The following is a 10482-nucleotide window of genomic DNA, read 5'->3' on the forward strand; positions in this document are numbered from 1 at the left end:
TGAATGAAGGAAGTAAGTACTGTATTCATCAAGAAGTATAGGTAGAAGTTTCAACCTGTAGAAAACGTTGTGAATTAGAGTTGTTGCCATTCTGAAGGTTATAAACCAATCCTCTCTGAGTTACATAAGGGTATATCGTTACGAGTATGTTGACAATAACAATGTCAACATACGAGTAAAAGGGCCACGGCACAAGGGAGACCCTACAGATTTGGTTGAAGGGAATTTTGATTTTATTAGCAATGTCCTCCATTAAATAAGAGATACGCATAATACTCAGGCCCAAGTAGTTTTCTTATCGTAACTATGGTGAAATTTGTTTTTACAACATAAGGGAAATACAATAATTTTCTACAAGCTATGGTAGAATTTTTTTTTTCAACTGTAAATTCGTCTTACACACATCGTAACATGAGATAAAAAATTTATCTCATGGAAAACCGAGTAAAGCCACAACAATTTTACCCTTCCAAATACCATAAGGATTGCATAGACATTTTTAGGGAAAAACAATGGCTGCCACTCTTAGAAAAATAAAGTGGGCACAATGAGCAGACGACAAGGGAGTTTGCCTCTTCATTTACTGGAGAGAGAGCCATTGTAGGAAACTTGTATTTTAGGGTCTTAGAAGACACAATTTATCAGGAAGTATAAGCCCATAAGGAGAAAAGTATTTTAAAACCAAGAAGTTTAAAGAGAAAACATGGACACACTTCATATCTAGGACAAGGATATCATTAGTTGACTGGAAATCAGGGATTCCTAGGAGTTGGCTTATTCATCCATGGGATGAAATAGTTTATGTCATTCAAAAATTTATAACCTGTGAGGGAAGATACAACATTGTATTTCTTTATCATATCAAATTGTTAATGCATCTAAGAGGAGACTGCATGATAAGTTTGCCTTTTTTTTACAAAGTTTGACAAAAATGTCTAAAACCACAAAGATAAAGGAAAAAGAAGGATAACAGTCTACACAATTTTGGTTTGATAAAAATCTTGATTGAATTTGAACTGCAAAAGATGAGTGTGACCTGGAAGAAGTTCTTGGTAACTAATGAGTTTATGACAGATGAGGAGCAAGCAAAGTAGCAAAATTCACAAGAAGAGCAGCATAATTCAAAGGAAGGGCAACAACATGCAGAACTAGTGATTGATGTAGATGCTATAGAGGAAGACTTTTCAGAGTACAGACTAAGTAACTCTGTTCCATCCAGCAGTAGTATCAGAACAAGGAGGATGGTAAGGGAGGAGGTTGAAAGGGCTGAACAGGATAAAATTTTCTCCACTTACACAAGAAAGTCTAGAAAGACTAAGTTAGGTCAGAAAGGGAAAATGGTGGAGGAGGATGATGTTCTACAACAAGCACAGTATGACTACATACAAGGATTGGAAATTAAAGACAAGGAAAAGGAGCAACAAGAACAGAAAGTCTTAGGTAAAAAGAAAATAAAACTAGAAAGGAAAGTTGAGAAGTTACAACAACAGCTTATGGAATCAGAGGTTTTGGAAAGAGTAGTGAAAAGAGAAAATGAGACACTCAAAATACAAAGCAAGAAATTTCAAGTTGAGAATGAAAAATTGAAAAAGAAGGTTAAGAAACTCACAACCTATAAAATGCAAATTTGTAGGAATGCCTACAAACTTTACACGTAAAAGAAAGCAATTAAAACCAAGTATCAAATCCTGAAGACAGATTATGAAGCCCAAATGAACATCAACGCTTTACTTTAGGCAGCAGAAGCAAAGTCAGAGGCAGAGGCAAAAGTCAGAATTTGACAGGTTAGAACTTATTTGCATGAGGGCATGCAAAATCCTAAGTTTGGGGGAATGTTGGTATCAAATTATGACTGTCCATTCCACTTAAAATCCTCTTTTGATTATCATTTTTGACCATTAAACCTTCATATTCTAGCCATAATCCTTAGAAACTAAATGATATGATGTTATTATCATTATTTTTAGCTTGAAATTAATTTTTTAAATTATTATGTTAAAAATGACATTTTTAAGAAAATTACAAGAAGTTGTGACTTCCTGTAAATGCTCCATTGTTTGACATGTTGCATAGAAAGTGAGCGAATTTGAAGATTGTGGGCATGAAGTAAAATGTACACAGACGGTGGATCACCTATCCACTTTTGGTTTTGAAGGAAACAAGTGTCGTGTCAACGCTGGTCAAACCCAGCTACTTCAGCAAGATTTCCAGATTTTGTGAAAAGAATAATTTCTATTTTGAAATTTTTTGCATAAATGAAGGACTGATTCAATTTCGACCTTCTTGGATGTAATTAATAGAATTCTATTAGGATAATATGGAGGAGGAATAACTTCTTTTGTTATAGGATTCATGAGAAATAACCTATGGAAGAAGACTATGTTTTAGAGCTAGATTGTGAACATATGAAAGTACAGTTTGTCATTTTTTTATTCCAAACTTAATACAGACTTCACCATCAGGTTTATGTCTCAAGATCCAGTAGTTACACTCTTCTGAATTGTTTTATAGTGTGTTTGTTAAGTGTTGAAGGGCCCTCATCACTACATTGGTACACTCTATTTTCAAGTTTCCTTATTAGTTGCATATTCAAATTTGAAAGTTAGAAGTTATTTTATGCGCAAAAGTAAAGGTTATGTTATTAAAATTATCAATTGAAAAGGGCTTGCATTCCTTGTGAAAAGAACCTTGTAAAAGGATTCAACCAATTCCGATCTTGAAATTGATCTATATGCTTGCTGTCATACAATTTCCATTTTTGCTTATTGGCTTTGACTTTGAAGATAGTTTTGGTTTTATTTCCAAGTGATTCAGATTGTAGTTGTAAATTCATTTTTTAGTTTGATAGGTGATTCTTGTAAAAATATTCAACTGTTATTGGTTTGCAACATTACTCATCTTATTCGCTGTTTGATTTAATTTGTTATTGAAATTACTTTGGAGTGTTATGATTGGGAAAAGTTTTATTGAGCAATATTCTTGTAAGGTAATGTTAGGATTTTAACCAGTCATTAATACTCTATTTTTGTTACTTAGGCAATTAGAATTTCATAAGATTTATTTTATCTATATTGATGCTTGAGTGATTGAAAAGACAATGAAGGATCTCTTGTAAGAGAGCACTATTAATTTCATTCACTAGGCTGTCATCAGAACCTTAGATCTTTTTAGATCTATATACTTTAGGTGAGCACCTCTAAGTGTACTTTCTCAAGTTGATAAAGGAATTAAGAGCTTAACTTCCCTTAGTAAGTAAAGACCAAACAGAGCACGAAGGGCTAGCTATGGTGTATGTGCTCTAGAAGTACCGACACTACTTACTAGGAGGCCACTTTAAGATGTATATGGATCACTCTACGCTGAAGTACCTGGTCAATAAGCCTGTGTTGGGGGGGCGGGGGGGGGGGGAATCTGCAGATGGCTCTTATTGTTCCAAGAGTACTATTTTGAAGTTGTTGTGAAGCCTGGATGATTGAACATGGGACCAAACCATCTGTTGCACATTGAAACAGTGGAGGAACCTACTAATTTGGAGGAGGGATTACCTGACGCGCAACTCTTTGTTGTGCACATTGTGGATGGACATTTCGAGGATATACTACACTTTCTAACAATTGGAACTATGCCAGAAGGATACTCTGTCCAACAAAAGAAGGAATTAGTGGTGCGTTGTTACACAGTAATTTGTCACTGACCCTACATTCCCTGATTCTTGACACTGTTGGTTTGTGTTGTTGACATCTGCCTTGTGTCATGTTGCAAATTATGTGTCAATGTCTTCCTTGTCATCTCAGGAAGAATACCTTAGTTCACTACTAATGGAGTAGACCATTTTTACCTATGTTTTTGGGTTGTCGTGGGACAACAGTTGTTCCACCCACGAAGATGGCCAAGATTGCACTAGCCCTAACGAATTCTTCGTTTTGTATCTGTGTTGCACTCACGACGAGCTACTTTTGGCAAGTTTTTTAAACAAATCGTCGAAGCTTCGAAGTGTAACAACTTCATGGGCGGTCCTAGGGATAGTTGTTGGATTATATGAGCTCGCCTCTCTCCTTTGGGATGGTTGTTCCACCTTTTGTGCAACCTCTCAAAGGGATAAGCTCTTTCTCCCATTTCTTATGGAAGTTCCTCCTCCTATAAATACTTCCTCCATGATTGAGATCAGCTAGCTTCAGAGTTCAATAATTCAATAGTAAAAGTAGAGAGTTTTGCTAGAGTGTGGAAGCTTGGGATGGTTTTGAGTGGAGTTAAATTGATTGTAAGAGTATTCTAGCATTAGCCTTTTGGGTAGGAGAGAGAGTTATTCATATTTTGGGAGACAGCCTATGAGTGCATGCTTACGGAGACATGCTAACAGGACCATTCAAGGAGGCTTACGATGTCAAGGCTTGGTTGTAAGTTCTACTTTAATTTACATTAATACAAATCAACAACATATTTCCTATATCTTATGTCGAATTGCGTAATGATAGATCGAAGCTCCTTGAGTCTTTAAGTAGATAGTTTTTGTCGTACTCCATTATGTTTGTGGTTGCGCTCTATATGTTGTTTTAAAGTACAAGTGATTAGAAAAACAAGAGCTGTAGCAACACAAGAGGGACTTCATCAAATGATAGTTTGAAGGTAAGCCTTCAAGGCATCAACTTTCTAGGGAAATTTTCTTTGGTATTGCCTTTGCTATGACTAGACCAACTCTAGGGCTAGAGGGGTTGCTTCTGTCTGCAGAGGGAACTTGCCTGTGTCACAAGTTGGCAACCATACTGGGAACCTTTGGCTTTTGTCTCTTGATTTGATTTTGTTTTACTTATTTATTGTCTCCTTTACTTTCGGGATGAATTCTTCATGTTATGGGTTCTTTGACTACCCATGGTAGTCTTCCCTTTGTCGTAAGTGATAGTTCTAGCCTTCCCTCAGCTAGATTTTTAAAATTTTCCTTTGTTTTATGGTTTTCATAGTTTATTTTATGAGAGTCACGAAGATAGTCGTGCTTGTGCTATCTGATTAGTTATGCCTTTTGCTGTTTGGCATGATTAAATCGCCTCATAGTGGCAAAGAGATCTGAAATCAGCTCAACGCTGTTAACTGGTGTACTTCAGTGACGACGTCGCAAAGTGCCTAGTTAGGGAGGTGTGACATTTCATTGTTGGCACATGTTTTTAGTCTTGTGCTCGCAAAGATTCCTGTAGGTTTCAATTTTGAGGTTTTGTCTGCTGATTGGTCAGTGTGTCCTATCCTTTTGAGCTTCTCTTCTACCTCTTTACCGTGTGTCAAATTGTTGATTGCTAGAATATTTGATTCCGGGTTTCATTCCCTTGAAACTTTTCCTTTTGAACTATGTTACCTATTTACCTTAGGGTTTCTTGAAGCATTAGCTTTTCTTAGGTTACTTGTTTGTTTGGATCTTTGGGCTGTGTTTGGCACGATCCCTTGCTTGGTTTGAGGCTTCTCCTTATTAATTGTTTTTTTCATCTTCTTGATTGGTATGTGATGTTTGGTTACCAAAAATTTCAAGTCTTGTTCATTTTTTTTCCTTCCTTCACTTGGCATAGATCACATTGCTTCCCAGTCAGTGAGAAATCTTTCCAGTTTTGCAAAAGGAAACATCTTCTCAGTTTTGAGTCTTTGATTCGTTTTAGAGTAGAATGTTTCTCCTTTCTTATTGAATGGGTTCATTTAGAAAGGGCTCAAAACTATCATTTTTTTGAGTTTTTCATTGGTTGGTTGTCATTTATTTGAAAAATCAAAATATTGCATTCATTTTGTGTTAAGAAATAAGAACAATATTTTGCACTAGTAAATTCTTGCCATTTAGAAATTGAAATGCGAAGGATGTGTTGCTCATTTTCTTAATTAGATTGCTTTCATTTCTTGTTCCTCTTGATTGGTTTGCTTTCATTTTCTTGCTTGTCACTTTGGCTGCTTTGAAATGAACCTCTCACTTTTCTTTAGTTAGTTGTTCATTGACAAGAAATCGTTTCTTCACTCATTTAGTTGTATCCTAGGAGCTTTTGAAGATACATTCGGTAGGCCTTGAAACTGGAATTTAATTCAATATTAACTACTAAAATTTATTGAATTAATCTAAAAACGCATTGGAACTTAACGCTCACATATCTAGAGGTCTAGGCTAGAGACTTGTTCCCATGTCATTAAACCTAGTGGCTGTTGCTTTCACTAAAGTTGGGTGATTCCTCCTTTTGTGAATCAATAAGTACTAGTACGAACTTGTGCTCCATGTACCATCGCATATATGATGGGAGACCCCACTAGGTTACAATCCTATTATCCATAGGAAGCAGAGTCTACCATCTTATGAATCATAACAGATTGAACATAGCATTCGGGAAGATTAGCTGTCGTACGGAAAGTCCTTGGTCATTTCTATTTCATTTTACTACCAAGGTGTATATGCAATTTTACGATTCGTCTGGTAAACCTTTTGCCTAGAATTCTAGAGCAGTCACTTTTGTTCCTTTACGACTCTTTAAAAGTAAAAGGATCACCTGAGCATTTGTCCTTTAAGGCTCATTAAAATTTGAAGGAGACTAGAGTCATATTTTGTCCTTTTTCTCGACTCTATACACATGAAAAGGCAAAGTTTTGTTCCAATGTCATAAAGTTTATTTGCCCACAATAACATCCTACCTGTTAATTTTAGCCACATCATGAGTAATACCCTTGAAAAGAATTTAAATCCCTCTTAATTACATCTTCTCTCCTAGTCTTTTGAGTTTAGGCCATCTTGGCATACTCATATGTTTTGTCGTCGTTACCAAGTGACGGAGAGCCTTCTTCCCCCGTCCCATCTGAGGTATCATCTATTAGTGGCTCTCTTGCTATTGTTCCAAGTGTTCAGCCTCTTGCCTCTTGAGCTCCAAGTGGGGAACCTTTTGATATCAATTGGACTCCTCCCAACATTTGGGAATTTTTAGACGAGGATCTTCCGTCTACTCCCCCTGGTGCTTCAGTTCCTATGGCCTCTTCCAACATGGATGAGTCAAGTCATGTTAGCAGTCAAGAGAGCCTTGTGTCAACTAGTGAATAGCAGTTTCCTTCAGAAGGTTTCCCTTTCCACACCTCTTCGGATGTTTCATTACTTCTTTGCTATTGTGCTCTGACTAACATACTTGGTTCTACATCTCTACGCCAGAGCTCTGTATGGTCTCGTACAATGGTTCCGACTTTAGGGTCATTCGTGTCTACTTAGTCAGCTTTGACCTCCATTCCTCGGATGCAGGTTACATCGGTTACATATGTTCCATTGGTGCCCACTATTTGTGTGGCATCTTCGGCTCCTCTTGTCAATGTGGTTACCGCATCCTCGGTGGTCACTATTGTTACTGGGATATCTTCTAGACTAGTTGATGGCGGTCCTTCACCTATGGCATCCAGAGTAAGTGAACCTACGGGTAATGTACCTATCTCCTCAAATTCCATTCCGGGGGATTATCGTATGATCAATATATTTTTGCTCTTCAAAATTCGACTTATAACCCTCTAGGTTCTCAGCAGATGTCTGTTTCGCATAACCCTCTACACTATTACGATCACCGTGGAGCCCATATGTATTATACTGGACCTCTTCCTCAGATGGCTCCAGTTGACAGTCAAATTCCACCTTTGGTTTCTTGGAATCACACTACTTACCACAGCTCACAAGGACAACCCATCCAGGGACAACCTTATGCCTCGATAGGTCAGTCTTATAGTCAGCAAGGGCAACCTTTGGGATCGCAAGGACAACCCTTTCAGGGACAACCTTTAGCCCAAAAATGTTAATCCTTTGTTTATTTGGGACAACCTCCTTTATCTCAAGGACCACCTTCTGATCAGTTAGGTCAGCCTCAGTTCCAGTAAGGCCAAACTGCTGCCCAGAAAAGTCAACCTTCTGGTCGGTTAGGTCAGCCTCCATTCTAGCAAGGCCAACTTGCTGCCTAATAAGGAAAACCTTCTGGTCAGTTAGGTCAGCCACAATTCCAGCAAGGCCAACCTACTGCATAGCAAGGACAACCTTCTGGTCATTTAGGTCAGCCCCAGTTCAACCAAGGCCAACCTGAAGCTCAGCAAGGAAAACCTTTTGGTCAAGTCAACCCAGCTATTGGTCAACCTAGTGTTCAAATGCAACCTGGACCTCAAGCTCAAGCTGGTCCCTAAACTCAACCCGGTCCCCACGCTCAGTTGGGATTCCAATCTCAACTTGTTTATCAGATACAACCTCGACCCCAGGCGTAGTTTGGGCCTTAGATTCAGTATGGTCCTCAAGTACCTCAACAACCCCATGGGAAACCTCAGGTAATCCATATCAGAACTATCAACAACCTCGGGTTAATCCATATCAGAATTTTCAAGAGCCATATGTTGCCCCTGTTGTTCAAGTTGGTAATCAATGGTTCACTAGAGGTCAAAATCCAGGTCAATAACTAGGGTATGGTTTCAATCCGCCCAACTATAACCCTTATGGACAAAATCCTCCAAGATAATATCCATGGGGGAAACAAAGCCCTAGTTGGAACCCTAACGTTGGTCCTTATCAAAGACCCATGATGTCTTTCAATTCTCAGTTACCTTTTCTTGCAAAATTGGAACTTCACGATGTGTCGAAGTTGACAAATGATCATATACTTCATAATCCGTATTGGCCACCTATTCCAACAAATATCCCTGGTGGTTGTCCTAAGTTTGAAGGCAAGTCTGGGTAAGACCCCCAGGCACATGTCATGACTTATCACCTTTGGTGTTCATCCAATTCCTGGCTTGACGATTCTATTTGTCTCCGTCTTTTCCAAAGGACTCTTACTGGTTCTGCTGCAAAGTGGTACATTGAACTCACTCGTGGGACTTTCCAATATTTTAACTCTCTTGCGATGGCATTCCTTACGCATTTTCAGTTACCAATTCACTATGAAACGGGAACACATCTTCTTACATCTCTAAAATAGGACATGGCTACTCACATCTCTGATCATATTCATGAATGGAGAAGGCATCGTCGTTTGATCGAGTTTTGGAATCCTGATCAGATGTTGACTGATTGGTTCACTACCTCCTTTTCCGGTCCAATAGCCAGAGATATTTCTATGGGGGCATGCGCTACTGAAGAGCAAGCCATCGCACGTCTCAATATCTTGATTTGGTATATTCCCAATCTGGCATGCTTTATGATGTCTTATCTGATGCTCCGCAACTTGGAACTTCTAAAGCTCCACCGACACCTTTTGTTGATGGTGTTATTGGTTTCATCACTTAGTCTTCTCGAAAGTCTTTGATGACTCCTGTGAAGTAGAAATCCATTGCTCTTACTGAAACTGTTTCTCAGTCTCCATCCAATCCTGGGAAAACCTCATAAGTTAACGTCATCCAATGCACCACAGCAGAGAAAACTTTGAAGGGTAAGAAGAAAAGGAAAGGTAAAAATAAACTTGACACGCCGAAGCAATAACCTCCTAAGACTCCTACCGATGATGGTTCTAAATGCAAACCTAAGTATCCTTGTCTTATCTGTGATGAGGATCACTTCACTAAGGATTATCCTCGATGGTATGAGGTAATTCATTTTCTTAAGGGGACTTCAGGGATTCCTATTGTGCTTAAATAACCTTTTCCTTCCCAACAAACTCAAATGGTGGACCAGCCTCAATCCTTTTCCTCATCTAGTTCCTAGGTCTTCATGGCCGGGACTATTCCCATTCACATATCTATTCGATTGAAAGATTATGCTCCGTCAGCTGGGAAAGAACCTGAAGTCCCTTCTAGTGTTCCCTCATCTAGTTCTGGCCCTCATAATATTGAAAGGCCTAGTAATGAGTCCGTCATTCAACCACTTGCTAAAGGAATTCTCCAGAAATATTCCTATAATCCCAATGCTTGTGTTACACAGCACTATAGTATTGTTGAAGATTTAGCCCAAGCTCCTTGAGTTATGTCTGCATTGGAGGTTCTCTAGATTTGTCCTCCCCAACGGAAGTCATTACTATCTACCATTGGTGGAATTGATCCGGCTGAATCCGAGTTGATTACTTTTGATCTTGAAAATCATGTGCTGCTTTTGCCTCACCAGATCACTTTTCTCATCCAGGTTGTTATTAACTCAAATACTATTCATCATACTATTATCGATGAAGGAGCCTTGACTTGCATTATGTCTATTTCTTGTTGGAAAGCCATTGGTTCTCCCTCTTTGATTCAATCTCCAAATACCCTGGAGGCATTTGATGGAAGATATTCTCTTCCATTTGGTATTCTCTTGCATTTGCCTATCACCTTGGAATGCAAGACGGTCAATGTCGAAGTAGAGGTTGTCGATGCCAATCTAACTTACAACCTTCTACTGGGTCGAAGTTGGATGTATGTGTTGGGCCATTAATACGTCATCATTATTATCATTTTTTAACACTTATTTCATCCATTTCTACTCTTTTTTATCATGTCATTTATCATGGTTTATCATATAATTCCATCTTATAATTATTTATGCTCTTA

The sequence above is a fragment of the Pinus tabuliformis genome, chromosome 8, assembly GCF_031772625.1.
Source record: "Pinus tabuliformis cultivar Carrire ecotype Pingquan chromosome 8, CPIR1, whole genome shotgun sequence".
In the NCBI taxonomy this organism is placed as follows: Eukaryota; Viridiplantae; Streptophyta; class Pinopsida; order Pinales; family Pinaceae; genus Pinus; species Pinus tabuliformis.